Source organism: Canis lupus, chromosome 4 (genome assembly GCF_048164855.1).
Source record: "Canis lupus baileyi chromosome 4, mCanLup2.hap1, whole genome shotgun sequence".
In the NCBI taxonomy this organism is placed as follows: Eukaryota; Metazoa; Chordata; class Mammalia; order Carnivora; family Canidae; genus Canis; species Canis lupus.
Window position 1 is genome coordinate 53,894,805 of NC_132841.1, and position 16,099 is coordinate 53,910,903.

General features: G+C 40.3%; 1 long non-coding RNA gene across 1 annotated transcript; it reads left to right on the top strand.

Annotated features, from left to right (window-relative positions):
• Nucleotides 1-226: 226 nt before the first annotated feature.
• Nucleotides 227-14,382, top strand: LOC140632407 (uncharacterized). The gene is made up of 3 exons (XR_012029959.1): nucleotides 227-6,284; nucleotides 7,324-7,406; nucleotides 12,930-14,382. It is a non-coding gene; the product is annotated as an uncharacterized lncRNA (long non-coding RNA).
• The last annotated feature ends 1,717 nt before the right edge of the window (nucleotides 14,383-16,099 follow it).

Genomic DNA, 16,099 nt, shown 5'->3' on the forward strand with positions numbered 1-16,099 from the left:
CATTCTTTCTATTCCTTCCACCCCTTGGCACAGGGTGAAGTAGGGATGCCATGCTTCTCTGCAGGAGTATCTTTCCAAAGCATCAGTGCCATGCCAAAATTTGAGAAAATAATACATTTTGAATATTTTGCAAGTCTAGGCTGAAAAGGGAGGGCTTCCCCCTACCCCCCCATCCCCCCGCCCCCCCACCTCTGGCTGCTTTGTATTCAATGCAGCAAGTATTTCTCATGACTGCTACTTAACTTTAGTGCAACTCAAATTGTATATGAATAACCTGGGGATCTTGTTAAAATGCAGATTCTGAAGGTATGGGGTAGGGCCCATGATTCTGCATTTTTGACAAGCTCTCAGGGGCTGCTATGGCTTTTACTTGGCTTACTGGTGTAGTAAGTAATCAGAGCCCCGACTCAGCCTTCAGCCACTCCTAGGACTGGCTGTACTACCTTCTATCTCTCAATGACTTGCAACTGGTGGACTCACCTGAGGGCCTCACAGATTCTGCTGCCCCTGCCCACCTTCCGTGAACTCAATATAAGGGATAATGAGGCAGGGCAGGCATTTCCAGACTGATTCTCTTTCCGTGTAGGGAAAGCTGCTGAGGTCAGAGTTTGGCGACACATCCTATTTTGGTGGAAATTCGAAACAGGCTCTTCCGAAGGTAATTCAATAGCAGGCACCATTGCAATTGGTTCCTATTGCATTTAATTCTAAAATCTCCCAGACACTGTGGCTTCATGTTTGTTGAGTGGAATTAGAGTAAATTCTCAGAGGCTCTGGGCCTTTTTTACTGTTCTCCAAAATCAAATTGAGTACATCAGACCTTCACACTATTAATACTTGCCTTTCCTCTCTTTGCCCCCTTCCACCCTCCCAAGAAAACCTATTTGGAGCTTACAGAAGTTCATTCTGAGAATTTCATTACCATTGTGCCATTCGTAATTCATTATTTAACCTCCGTGAATGGCAGGAAGTGCGATTTTGAATAGTCCCGCTGGAATAAAATCACAGGGTTAATAATCTCTGCTCTTTGTGAGTAATTGGAAAAATGGTATCCTGGTAACAAGACATTAACAGAAAACTTGTTTTTACCAATTTCCATAGGATAGAAGTCAAGTAGTGACTAGAATCTTTCATTTCCTTGTAAGTTTTGTTTTCCTCCAACTCACCCACTACTGGGACAAACTTATGGGACATACCTACTGGGTATGTCCCAAACCTACTGGGACAAACCTCAGACTATGTTCTGAGATTGACTGCTTGTAACTAAAAAAGAGTGTTCTCCCAGAGTTATTTGATACAAGTACACAGAGCCCCTTTCCTGGCTCACATGGTGGTAAAGCACATTATTTGCTTTTTTCTTCATTTAACTGAGAATGGGGGGGGGGGGGATTGTTCCATATTTGCATAAGCAGGTAAGCTTTGTTGGAATTTCAAGTGTCGAATGGTGCTTGACTGCATGGAGGATCCATAATTTATTAACCAATCACAATGTTGCTGGGCACTTAGGATGGTTTCATTATTTTTAACTTGAAGTTTTACTAAGTAGAGAATAGGACAAAGGGAAGAAAGCTCATGGTTGCCTAAACCAGATGAGTGAGTGAAATGAAATAGGCCTGAGGGTTGTAGTCTGAGTCTTTTAGAAATCTTGACTGAGAGGAAGACCTTTCTTCCAGCTTGGGAGCTGTGAAGATGGGGGAGAAGATAGGGGAGGGGCTATTATCAAGGCAGAGGAATGACCGACCAGGAGATGGGCTGAAGGGAAGCAGCAGATTACAACCTTCTCAGGGTCAGGGCAAGCTGACCCTTGGGCCCAGCTGCAGCATTTATGAGCTAACAGTACCCTCACCCGGGAAAGAGGTGCTAGGTTATTGGATTAACCTAGCCACCAGCCAGACACTGCCACTGAGGAACCCAAGTACATGGGGCAAGAGTTTTCCAAGTGAGGGAGACCTACATGAAGCCATTTCTAGGCTTGGCTGACTGAGTAGGGCTGCTCCTAAGATCTGTTTGGGATTTTTGGTTCTTGCAACGGGTGGCATATGTTTAATTGTATTGATGAATTTTCTGTTTCAATACTTCATATATAGTTAAAGGGACCTGGTGCCTGGCAGGAGCTCAGTGAATCTTGGCTGGGTCTGATTCTCTGGTTCTTTATTTCCAATAACTTGTTACTCATTTTCACTGTCACACCCCGTTGTTCAAAGAGTTCTGGTCCAAATGCCATTCATGGAAGACTGTGTGTTCCAAACCAAGACTCTTGTCTTGCTTCTCCTTCTAGGGCTTTCTGGGATCCATCCTCTCACCTGCCTGCTGCTTTTCTGGTTCAGGCCCCGACTTCCTGCTATCTGCACTATCCCAGTAGCCTCCAAACTGTGTTCTCTGTCTATTATGTTTTTCCTCTGTCAATTCATCAAAGACCAGCTCTTCCAGAGAGCTTTCTAAATCCCAACCCCAATCAAGACCTTCCCTTTCTTCAAAGTCTTTGGCTTACCTTGCCCAGGAGATGGTCCATTCTGCCCCTCACCCTCCTTTCCCAGTATAGCTCCTACCATTTCCTGTGAGTGCCCTGTGTTCTGCCAAAATGGTAGGAATAGAGGCTAGAATCCAAATGCTCATCACTGCCTTTCTAGTTGATGTCACTGCTTTTTATCCTATAAGACAATTTCAAGCTCCACATCTTTAATAAACCAGAATGCATGGGGATTGGCATTTTCTGGGTTGAATTGCATTTCCTACATCATTAAAAATTTCCTTTTTCCTTGACTCATTTTCAAATCACAGATAACTCCCCTGGATTTTGTTGTTAAAACTATTTCCAAATGTTTATTTCTACTCTTAGTAGCTGCTAAGATGATGAAGAGAAAGATTTATTAGGGTAACATTCTGAACCTCACTGATGAGTGAAAAATTAGTGGAATTTTTTCTAGGTTGGAAAAAAATTTGAAGCAACTAGGCTCAAAGTGACCTGACCACCTTGACAGTTTCTTTTAGATCAGTTACTTGGGATAGTATTTCCCTCCCCCAGTTTGCTTCCCTCTCTGAATAAAGAAGAGCCACTTTTAAGACTTGGAGCATAGGAACCATAGGAAACCCTGAATTTATGTAGCCATCACCCCCTTCTGTGGAAGAGACAGAGTTAGGATTTTTGAGCTAATATTTGAAAACAAAAAGAAAAGGCACACTTACATTCATGCCTCTTTTGAACATTAAAGGTCATTTGATGCAAAAAAAAAAAAAAAAAACCCAAAAAGAACAAAAAAAGAGAAGGTGCTCACATACATGCAATCCACTGCAGAGATGCCTTTCTATGGAAGCTTTTTAAAATTGTTGCACTTCTGTTTTTTTTTTTTTTTTTTTTGTCAAGACAAACCAGAGCTAAACAGTAGTGAAAGTAATAAAAACAGATTTACTCAGGAACTACGGCAATAGGGGACCACAGACCTCAGTACAGAACTGTCAATTCCAAATAGAACACAAACCAGTGGGGATTCAGAGCAAAGGAGCAGGGATGGGGGGGGGAGGGGCATGGTGTGGTCAGTGGATGGGACATTAACTATTAGGAAATTCCTGGCTAAGTCAATGTCACAGAAGTCTTGCTGAAGGTGGGCCAGAGTGACCAGGTATCACCTGGGAATAAGGAGGAATGAGGAATTTGATCAGATGATCAGCTCCCCTACAAGGTAAGGGATTCTTGAACTTGAAAACAAGGCCCAAGGATGAGGCCTAATGAAAAAGGGCTTTAAGAAGTCTGACATTTGGTTAGGGAGAGAATCTTTGTTAGGTCTTGCCTTTTTCATCTGCAACATTTCGGATGACCACTCTTCCAAAACATCTTCTACTCTGCCCTTGAGATTTATTGAACAATCATTCCACTTGTGTGTGTATATATGTATGCATGTGTTGTATATTTATATTTATATAGAAAAATTTGGTCCTCAGGCACAAGGTATGCTTTGCCTGGGCATCTCTACTCACAAACATTTGTCTCCTGGGAATACAAAAAGGGTTTTCTATTGCTTGAGGAATTTTGACTATCTAGGGTCAGAGGACTTTTTCTTTATTGGCCAAAAATATTGGCACCAAAATGATAGAGTTGATTCATTTTACTTGGAAATCTTGACAAAATGTGGACAGAGTTTTCAAAAATAACATCTTCTTTACCATCTGTAGTTTGTGACAAGGCAACACCCTTCTCTCTGAATATTTTCAGATTGGGACCTCTTGAGATAAAGATGGGGTCCTGGGAGGAGAAGAATGAAAGAGTGGCAAGGAGCAATGTGCAATGTTATGTTTAAGCAGACCAAATCTATGCCAGTAGAGTATTTACCAATACCGTGTCCTTAGAGCTCCTCATCCCCGGAGGACAAATAATTGAGTTGAAGATCAGTCTTAGTGGTTGTTGTCTGATTCTGTTATTTTGATTTGCTTCCAAGTTATTTACCCCCGCCCCCCATCACAAAGTTTTACTTTGCAATTTTACTCCTGCTTCATAGGTAAGAGTTGAAGGTAAGTTGGGAGAATGTGTGTGTGTGTGGGGGGGGGGGGGGGGATAGTTAGGCATTTCTGTACTGCATAACTTTACCAACTATAATGTCAGATTTATAATTCCATTGTTTCTAGGCATTTCATTTTGGGTTTCACATTTTCCTATTGGGGTAACTAATATTCATATACAAAGTAATTTAAAATAGTTATGGCTAGCTGTAAGGCATGCCAGATAATTGCATTTTTAGGGTCTTTCCCCCCGCCTCACAAATGTGGGGTTACTTTCTTGCTCAAAGTATTTCTGTATGCCTTTTCTTTGTTTGCAACAAATATTTGTTGAAGAATGGATTTGGCTAAATACTTTGGATAACTCTCAGTTTTACAAAGGGAGGGGAGATTAAGAGGGCATCCTTGTGCTTAGCCACCAGCATTTTTATAGGACTCGGCTAGTTTCTCTGGTTTCCCTGGAAGATAATTGTCAAAAATAAAAAAGGGACTTCTGGAACTTGTATTTCAAAATTGACCCTCTTTTGGTGGTGGCAGTGGCGGGATGGGAGGAGCAAAATTTTAGTTTTAAATGGCCTATGTGATATGCAGGAACATTTGGACAGTAAAACCATAATTGTAGAGAAATTAAATGGTAATTGACTCCTAATGAGTTTCTAATAACACTGCTAAGAACGAAAAAGAAAACTCTCTGCCACTACTACATTTTTTTTTTGAGGTTTGCGTGCACATACACACACATTTATTTTTCATTTCCCCTCAGTGGTTATTAGCTATAAATTGGCATTCCTATGACATTATATTTACTGCTTTAAATGCTTTTGGGTAAAAAGTATACAAACTTGGGACCTTAGCATTGTTCTTGAGTTAAACTTTGGAGTCAATCTATTTTTTGTTTTCAAATTTCTTCTGTAGAAAAAAAAGGACTCTGGATTGTAAGAGAGATGCTATTAAAATGCAACTCCAGACCTGTTGGTCTACCGAACTCTGAAGAAGTGACCGGGCATCTCTCGATCATTGATCATATGAGCTTGTCTGAAGCACATCTTGGAGGAGGCAAATGCATTAAAAGAGGCTCATGAATTGCTCTGAAAATACCATGAGAACATAGAGTCCTGAGGCGCTGTCCTTTTTCACCTTCCTATAATATTGATGGATCTGGCGTGCATGAGCATGAGTGAGGAGGCATCTAAGACCAATGATATCAAGCAGGGTTTTCCATCCTTGTTGGCAGCAACTGTATTGTAACAAGACAGTGCAGTGAAAACACCAGTTACTGTAAAAATGTAACATCTTTCTTACCTGTTTAACTCCTCTGGCACTTAGTAAGAGGGTGGGATTTGGGGATGTATAATGGACAGGGGAAGAGCAGATTTCACCCTAATACCTGATTACTGCTAGAAACTTAGACTCATCCCCCTCTATTTATTCTAGACCATTTATGGAATCACTCAGTAGGAGCAACTCAGGAGAAGACCTTAGCATTGACCAAATGGTGCTCCAAATGTCAGAAATACTAGAATTTCATGGACAAAGTAGCTTCTTCAGTTCCTGAATCTTTTGATCACTGCCTTCTGGGTGAATGCCCAAGAGTTCCTCTCTCTGCTCCTTGGGGGCCAGCCAATGAGCAATAATTAGAAGGCTGCTTTTGGATTCTGATAGGCTATTTCTTGTCTACTAACAAATGCAAGTATGATGAGCTACATATGGTAATGAAGACCCTCATGAATATGATAAAACTTGCTGAACTATAGTATAGAATGTATCAATTGCAATCAAAGTATAATTGGAAGGTAATGATTGGTGTTGGTATTAATATTAATAGCTTGATTGTAAGTTTTATAATAGCATCAGCTATAAATTGAAACCCACAGCTATCTGAGATGGGTTTAGATAGTATAAAGATCATTGGGACTGGATATCAAAATATGTGACTTCAGATTCTTCTTTCAGTCCTATCTCACATGTATGATCTTGGAAAATCCTGTCACATCTTTGGTCCCCAGTTGATTTGTTTGTAAAATAAGAGCTTGATAGGAGGTAGCACCTGCCCCCTTCAGGTTATTAGGAATGAATAAGTCTTTTCAGACTGTGTGTCACGATGATAGGGGACTGTACTACTGGCATTTAGCTGGGAGAGTAAAAGTCTTGCCACGCAGGAGACCTTGAAGCACAAAGAAAAATTCCATTTAAAATGTTAATGGTGCCCTAGTTCAGAAACGCTCTGATGATCTTGACCTATATTACAGGTAGGCTAGTCCATGACTAACAGAGCTCATGAGAAATGTGGTTAAGGACAAAAATAAGAAACCATTGCCAGAGATCATCTTGATCTTTTTTTTTTTTTTTTTTGATAAGGTACCCCTAAAAAAAAATAAGGTGCCTCTATAGGAAAAAACAAGAAAACAACATTTTCAGCCAGCATTTGAATTCATCATAGGTCATGCTGGCCTCTAAAATATTTGTAAATCTTTTCATACTTTTTGATACATTTTTCAAGAAGCTATTAAGGTATTTCATGAGACACATAATGTAACTACAGTAAAAAACAAAGTGTTCCCATTTCCTTTAGCCTGTCCCTGCCTGGTGTGTGGAGGCTGCCCAATCTGGGTGGAACAAGAAGTCCAATGTAAATAGCAGACTCCTGCTTCTACATGTGGCTCGGAGATTAAATTTTGAAGAACAAAATCAAATAATGCTCCGTGAAAAGTCACCTTTGTCCCAAAGTGATGGGATAGAAATGCACATTTTCCTGGAGGAATCAGACAGACTTGAACTCAAGAGTCAGCCTGGAGATGGTTGTTCAGGAAGGCCATTTTCTTTATTTTATAGGTGGAAAAATTTGAGGATATCAAGAACTTACCTAAGATCCCATAGCAAGTTCATAGCCAAGCCAGCGCCAGAGGTAATGAAAGGTAGAGTATCCTGGTTTTGTATTAGAACTTCCCTAGATTTACTCTTAGCAAAGTCTAATTGTAGGTGAAGCCTTCACAGCCAGGATCAAAGTGTAAAAGGCCTATGTGCCCACCAACCAGCCAGCTTTTAGTGTACTAGCAATTTGCATTTCTCTGGTACCAGGAGGAGGGTTCTAGAATGGCCAAATGGCCCTGACTTGATCATCTTTTGGCAGAGTTGATGAAGGCAGAAATAGCCTTCGGTATTTCTGTCATTTATGCAGAAACTCAATCAACTTAAACAATAAGTATTTATTGGCTTGTGTCATTAGTAAGGATGAGAGGTGCTGTGAGATGCAGGGCTCAGGGGAAATCATCAGACTCCCATCTGCTTCTCTCACCATTACCTCTCCCCTTATTGAAGGTGGGCAAAGTGTGTGTTACCCGAATGTGCACTTTGGCAGGGGTGTTGGCAATCCTAGGCTTAGAGACTCTCAGTACCATCACTGAAAAGAAAAGAGATGATAATTTTCACTAATTCTGGCAGATGCCCCTGGAGGAAAGGTTCTGTTAGGGTCATGTTCTATCCCTGAACCAACTGCTGTCCCCTTGAAACTAGAGTTTTCTCAATGGAGGAGAGGCTTGAGTGGTACCTCAGAGGTTAGGGGACCACGTGTGGATATTTCGTGTTTTCAAAACCATGGGGAAGATGTTTTGGTCATCTAAAACCATCAGTATATACAGCATAATCAGGGGCTAAGTATATAACATAGGAGATACTTATGGCTGCAGTTTGAAAATATGGAGTATGGTTTAAGTCAGGGAAAGCTTTATGGACAGTCTAGGACTTGAACCAAACTTGGAGCTTCAGAAAGGAATGGTGTCGGCTTATGGAAGGGTAAGTGAGGGGATGGATCTGATGAGATGAACAGTTCTCAAAGAAGACATCTGGTCTTGCACAGTATTTGTTTCCAGGGTCCTGTCTTTCCCCTCAGCACACAGGAGATGTTCAATAATTCTTGCTGGAAAAAGCTGATTGGCCATTATCATATAGTTTTGGGGCTAGTGCCACAAATTTCAAACTCAGGGGAAAACATATCTTTCCTGTAAAGGGCCAGATAGTCAATATTTTGGGGTTTGTGGGCCATAGAGCCTCTGCCTCAGCCCTTGAACTCTGCTGTTGTAGTGCAAGAGCAGCCATAGACTACACAGAAACAAATGAGAGTGTAGCGTTGCAATAAAACTTTATGTACAAAAAAGGCAGTGCCATCCACCATATTTGGCTGCAATTAGATTATTCCCATTCTCCTTCATTTTCCTGCCTCCACTCTTACCAATCTCCAAGTCAATAATTTCACATTAGTAGCCAGAGAGATCTTTTTCAAGGTATATTCAGAACATGCTAGTCCTTTGTGACTAAGATGTGTAGTGGCTGCTGTTTTGGAAAAAAGGCCAGATCCTTCCCTCGTATCCAGAACAATGCGTCTGACTATTTCTTGAACCACATCTCTGTTCCTCACCCTCCCAAAGGATGCACGCCAGCCACTGTGGTCTTCTGGCCCTGGGACTTAAACAACAAATCCTGCTTCAGGGCATATATATATCTGGTGACCTCACTATGGATTGTTCTCTTGTTCTTTTTCCTTTGATTCATAGCTAAATAGAACTTCCTCATAGAGGTCATCTGTAATCACCTTGTCTAAGATGGGCAAAGCCCCCCACCCCCATCATTGTCTAACTCAACACTATATACTTACTTGTCATAACAAGTTATACACTTCTCACAGTCTATAACTATTCACTCATTTGTTTACTCCTTGACTGGCCTTCCCCTAGACTAGAAGCTCAGAGTTCGGGACCGCATCTATTCTGTTCAACCTTATGTCCCCAATGCCAAGAAAAGTCCTAAGTATACAGTAGAGCTCTATAAATGTCTTTGGATGATTTAATTGTCAGCCTCCTGATTGTTCAGAGTTTTGTTCCTTACCTTAATCTCACTCGACTTCAGATTCAAATTATGAGCTGTTTATATCCCCAAAGCCAGGCTGTCCAGAGCTTCTAATTCTCATGCCAGCTGGTCTCCTCTCTCAGCAATTTGAGTTTATTTTCAAAAGTCTGATATATTTCAAATGCACAGAAAAAGAGCCATGTGCCTACCACCCAGATACTAATAATTTCCATGTTTATTTCAGATTCTTCCTGTATTATCAACATTTTAAGTTAATTTAAACATTTTTAAACACTTTTAAATTAAATACAACATTTTTAAAAAACAACTTTTTTTTCTCAGACTTTGTTTCCTGGAGTGGGGATTGTTTCTGAGAAAATCCAGGGTGAGCAAGGACCCCATCTTTTTAGCACATTTCCTGGGCCAATGTGTACTCTCTTCTATCTTAGCATAATAATTTATTACTTTCTGCCCACTTCCCCAAAAAGAATATAAAGCCAGGTCATAACCAGGCATAGTTACCTCATTTTTGATAGTTTTGGATTTTATTGTCAGGGGAAAGCTGCTTGCCAAAATTCTAAGTTAAGGAAATAGATTGAAATCAAATATAAAATTTAACTGAGTCTTCTTATAGGCAAGGGAGAAAAAAAACCGGGCTGTCTTTCAATGGTCTCATGACAACACCACAACTCTTCAGAAGACAAACTGTTACCTTCCTTAGTGTAAAAGACAACATCAATTTGTCTCCCATGTTTACCCAGCGTTCTCTTTATCCTCTGCACCCCCAGCCCTCTGTCTCCCCATTTCTCTCCTTCTTCTCTTCTTGAGCCTGACCTCCGTGGTGACTGTCTGGGGCAAGCCCTCAGATCAGCTTCTGCTCCTTCATCAGCTCTGGGTGAGAGAAAGCAAAAAAGCCTGATGTTGCAGGAGGGTTACTATAAGGTGCTCGAGGTTACTGCAAGAGGTACTTTTGAGACATTAAATCCTTAAAACTTACAAAGCCTGCCTAATCCACGAGAGGTCAATACTTAATATTCTCCTCATTGTAACAGATGGCAGAGTAAACTGCAGTGCAGCAGTGACTCCCACTTCTTCAGAGTTGCCATCAGAGATTTTGATAAACCTCAGGCTGTCAGTCTTGAGGTGGCTGCCCGTGAATAAACCCTCTTTTGCATGGGGGGGAGAAAACCCTACCAACCCTGGAAGTCTTACAGAGGACCTGTAGCGATGAGCTCTGTTCGAATCCCACCACTGCCAGTTACTTGCTGTGTGACTCTGGGCAAATTACTTAACCTCTCTGGGCTTTAGTTTCCTCTCCTACATAATAGGAACATTAAGAGCATCCGCATTGGAGTTGCTATAAGAACTAAGCAGATGGAAATGCTCAGCACATTGCCTGATGTATATAATAGTCCTTGGTAAATAGAAGCTGTAACTTGACACCCATAGAAGAGAAGCTGCAGGGCTAGGAGCCTTGCCTGCTATTACTCCCCACTTGTATCCCTGAGATATTGTCACAGAATGCCTAGGACTTTGCAGAGCACATTGTGAACACATTGGACTGGCTAGTTTTCCCCTGGAGTTTTTCGATTTCTTGGTCTGCTGCAGACTAACAGGCTTGTCCTTCTACAGTAAAATTTAAGATGAAATTAATGAAGCAGCTGCCCCACGGTTCTCAGGAGTTACTAGCTGTTGCTCCAGAACAAAGCCAAGCCTCCCTAGTGGCCCTTGAGTGCAGCCCTTCCTGGGTGAATGGGGAGGGACTGGCCCACAACTCTACCTTGTCTTCTGTTCAGGTCCTAGAGAGACAGCTCTTGTCTTCTAGAGCACTGCCTTGGAGTCTCCAGGATTTGCTAGATGGTAGGGGCCCTGAGCTGGTTCGACCTGGGTTATAGATGAGGTCCCAGCAGAGAGCCTCCTTTCCTGGGAGGTGATAAGGAGGTGATAAGAGTTCTTTTTGCAAACTCATCATTGTTAGGACATCAGATTGCCCAGATCTTCTCACAGGTGTCCTTGGAGGCTATTTAAAAAACTCATCCACCACCTCACCCCCTTTGTTTCTCCTCACTCTTCATGCAGGTCCATACTCCTTGCCGCATATCCCCTGGCATGTTGACAGCACCATCTAACTTCTTGCTTCTCTCTCCTGGTTTGCTGTCTGTTTTTGACAATGTGGCTTCAATCACAGGCAGCCTCAGAGGGGCCTATCCATCACACTTGCACCACTGGCCTGGTGATTCGTGGCAGCACAGGGCTATTCAGTTTCTACCTTACCTGCCAGGTTGACCTTTTTATCAAAGTTTTTCCCCTGCCACCCTGCTGCTCTGCCCTTCATCATCTGATGCCCTGTCCCCTTGGTTTGTTGACATTCCTCATGCATGCACCCTTTAAGGAAGCTAAGGTATCCCAAGGTTTATGAAAGTCGATTTTCATGAGCAGGCACAATGAGGATGCCAAACTGTAGGTTAATAGTCCTAATAACTATACAAATATAGAGCTCTGCTTCCAGTTCCTAGCATAGCGCTCCCTAAACTCCTGTAAGTGGGGGCACTAGGAGAATCTTATGTACTAATATTTAGTTTCTGACCCCAGTTCCTATAGTCTTGCTGAAACCCTTACAATTTCCGAAATGAGAAGAGCACTAGAGTATCATTTGTTCTAATGGTTGATCTTCGATCCTGGTTTCCAACCTAGGGCTCCTAATTCTTTGGAACTTCCTGGTTGGTAGTAGAGTCTTCTAATGAGGTGACTGTGTTCCCAAATGGGGCTGGGGTGGGGGGCGGTTTACCAGAAAGATCAAGCCATAATTAGAAGCTTGGAATTTTTCAGCCTTGCTCCCCACTCTTCAGAGAGAAGAGAGGGGTTTAGAATGGAGCTGATAATTTGATCATACCTCCATGTGAAAGCCTTAATAAAAAAAATCCCAACGGTTTTGGCTCAGGGAACTTCTAGTTTGATAAACACATTTATATGCTGGAGGGCAGCACACCCCACCCCACAGGGACTGGGACTCTTCTGGACCTTGCCCTAGGTAGTTCTTCATCTTGGTGCTCATCTTAACCTTTATCATATCCTTTACTATTTAATAAACTGGTAGATGTAGGTAAGTTTTTCCTGAGTTTTGTGATTTGTTCTAGCGAATAATGGAATCCACAGTGGGGGAGTAGTCATGGGAACCTCTGATTTGTATCCAAGTTAGACAAAAGTTGTGGGCAATCTTGAGCGTTTTACTTGGGATTGGCATCTGAAGTGGGAGGCAGCGTCTCTCAGGACTGAGCCCTTGACCTTGGAGTTTTGTGTTAACTCCAGTTGGTGTAAGAATTGAATCAAATTATTGGACACCCAGCTGGTGTCATAGAGAATTGCAGAATGTGTGAAATGCCCACCCATATGGTGTGAGAAGTATTGTGAATATGTAGTAGTGGGATAGTAAGGGAGACAAACAGGAGTGTTTGCCTTACATAGACTTTCTGTATTTCTGAAATTCTTTCAGCCTGATTTGACAGATGGAGTTATTTCTTCTGAATCTAACACATTATCTGATAGTAGAGAGTAGGTCTTAAGAATTCTGAAATTTATATCCCTTATTCTTATAGTTCATGGAGAAGAAAACCTTACTCTTGGGAGATACTTGACAACTCCTCTTGGTACATGAGTCTGTATCTCAACTTATAATATGTCCCCAGGCTGGGTTGAAGAATAAGGCCCTCTTTCAAAGGTCAGTGTATAGTTTCAGATCTACTATTTACTCAACAGGTTACTCCATGCAAATCTTGGTCTTTTTCCTTCCCTAGGCCTCATTTCATCCTTGGAAAGAGAATTACTGAAACTAATAGAGAGTTGTGAGGATTGAATATGATGGTGTACTCAGCACAGTATCTGGTATTTAGTAGAAACTCAACAAACATTAGTTTTTCAACTGTATGCATTTAAAGAGAGGATTGAATATGATTGTTTTTAGGTAAGACATCTGAGTTTCATTTAGTGATGGATTAATTCAGCATTAGTTTTGGAGGTGAAAAAGTTTAAAGAATAACATCAAAAACTCTTTTCTCATCAAACAGAATGAACATAATTGTTTTGATGGTTGACATCTCAACATCCATTCTACCTGAAATTCTACCTGTCTTATTGTCTAAGACAATAATGCTGACCTCAAAACCGTTGCCAATATTTGATTCAGGAATGAGTATATCTGACTTGGGAATTGAGTGAGTGATGCAACTGGGACCATGAAGACACGAGAGTAAATGTTTTAGGGGATTTTTAGAAAGGTTTTCTAACAGGGGAAGAAAAAAAATAACATAGGAAGACATTACTGAATCTTGCCATGTTGCCTGGAGCTGTGACAGCCATCTGTGGCTATACGGGATACTAGCCCAAGGGGTAAAGCCACCACACTGAGGATAACAGAACAGAAAGACAGAACAAACCGGGTTTTTTTTTTTTGTTTGTTTGTTTGTTTTATGATGCTGTCAAACCATAAAGTTAACCAACCCTAAAAGTAACTCTGCTTTTGGATTTCTTATTAAATCACTTCAGCCATTTGAGTCACTGTTTCCCCCATTATTTGCAGCCCCAAACATCTATTTGTTACAGTAATTACTGACGTTTGCTCTATCTATCCCTGCACCAAACTATACATTTTGTTAATTAATATGGCTTAATTGTAAGTCCCAATACCTGGTAGGGCTAGTCCTTTTATTCTTTTGGTTATACTTGGTTCATTGCTCCTTCACATAAATTTAAGATTCAGCTTGTCCATTTATATGTGCACACACACACACACACACACACACACATTTTTAAAAATCAACAATAAAAACTAGACTATTAACCCTGTCTGGACAATTTGGAGGAGGACTGATATCTTTATAATATAACATGTTTATAGTATTTGTATAAATGAATATATGTATACATATCAAAATATATGTAATAGGTATACATGTATATATATAATATACATATAATGTGTATATTAAATGTAGATCTTTAATGTTCTATAGCTTACGTTTTTTTTTTTAAATTCATAAATAAACAATACCTGTCCTGTGAATGTTTTTGGTTATTCTTACTCAGCAGTCTTTATACTATATAGAGTATATAGAGGATACATGCCTAGAAACATATAACCTACAAAGATTGAAGCGTGAGGAAATAGAAAATCTTAGTAGACCAATAAATTAGTAAGGAGATTAAATGATAAATCAAGGGATGACTGGGTAGCTCAGTGGTTGAGCATCTGCCTTCAGCTCAGGTCATGATCCTGGGGTGCTGGGATTGAATCCCACATTGGGCTCCCTGTGGGGAGCCTGCTTCTCCCTCTGCCTGTCTCTGCCTCTCTCTCTGTGTCTCTCATGAATAAATAAATAAAATCTCATTTAAAAAAAATTTTTTTTAAATCAAAAACCTCTCAAAACAAAACAAAACAAACAAACAAACAAACAAACAAAAAAAATCCAGGGCCACATGGCTTCATGGGTGAATTCTACCAAATGTTTAAAGAAGAATTAATGCCTGTTCTTCCAAAACTCTTCCAAAAATTTGGAGAGCTCTCAAATTCATTTTAGGAGGCCAGCATTATCCTGATTCCAAAGCAATTTAAAACATTACAAAAAAAAGTAAAGTCCAATATCCCTGATGAATATAGATGCAAAAATTCTTAACAAAATACTAGGAAACAAAATTCAACAGCCCATTAAAAGAATTCTACACAGTGATCAAATGGTATTTATTCTGGGATGCAAGGATGGTTCAACATATGCAAATCAATAAATGCGATATATTAATAGAATGAAAGATAAAAATCCTATGACGGTTTCAATAGATGAAGAAAAAGCATTTAACTAAATTCAACATCCCTTCATGATAAAAACTCTTGACAAATTGGATATGGAAGGAATGTACCTCAACCTATTTCAGTCCACATATGAAAAACCCACAGGTAGCATCATATTCGATGGTGAAAGCTTGAAAGCATTTCACCTAACATCAGAAATAAGGCAAGGATGCCCCTCACTATTCCTGTTCAACATAATACTGGAAGTCCTAGCCAGAGCAAGTAGGCAAGAAAAAAATTCAAAAGACATCCAAATCAAAAAGGAAGAAGTAGCACTAGCTCTGTTTGCTGATAACATGATCTTGTAGATATAAAATTCCTAGAGACTTCACTGAAACCTGCTAGAACTAATAAGTGAATTCAGTAAAGTTCCAGGATACAAAATAAATATACAAAAATTTGGTGCACTTTTATATGCTAATAATGAACTATTTGAAAAACTGAAAAATTCCATTTACAGTAGTATCAAAAACAATAAACCATTTAGAAATAAATTTAACCAAGGAAGCGAAAGGTCTACAGACTAAGACATCAGTGAAAGGAATGGATGACACAGTTAAATGGAAAGATATCCCATGTTCATGGATCAGAAGAGTTAATATTAAATGTTCATGCTGTCTATGATCTGTAGAGTCAATGTAGTTCCTGTCAACATTCCAATGGCATTTTTATAGAATTAGAAAAAAACACTAAAATTCTTATGAAACAACAAAGACACCAAAAGCCAAAGCAACCTTGTGAAAGAACAAAACTGGAGCATTAGGCTCCCTGATTTCAAATCTCACTACAAAGCTATAGTGACCAAATGATATGGTGTTGGCATAAAACAGACTGATGGGACAGAATGGCTATCCCAGAAAGAAACCCACACATATATAGTCAACTAATTTCCCACAAAGGAGGTAAGAATTTACAATGGGGAAA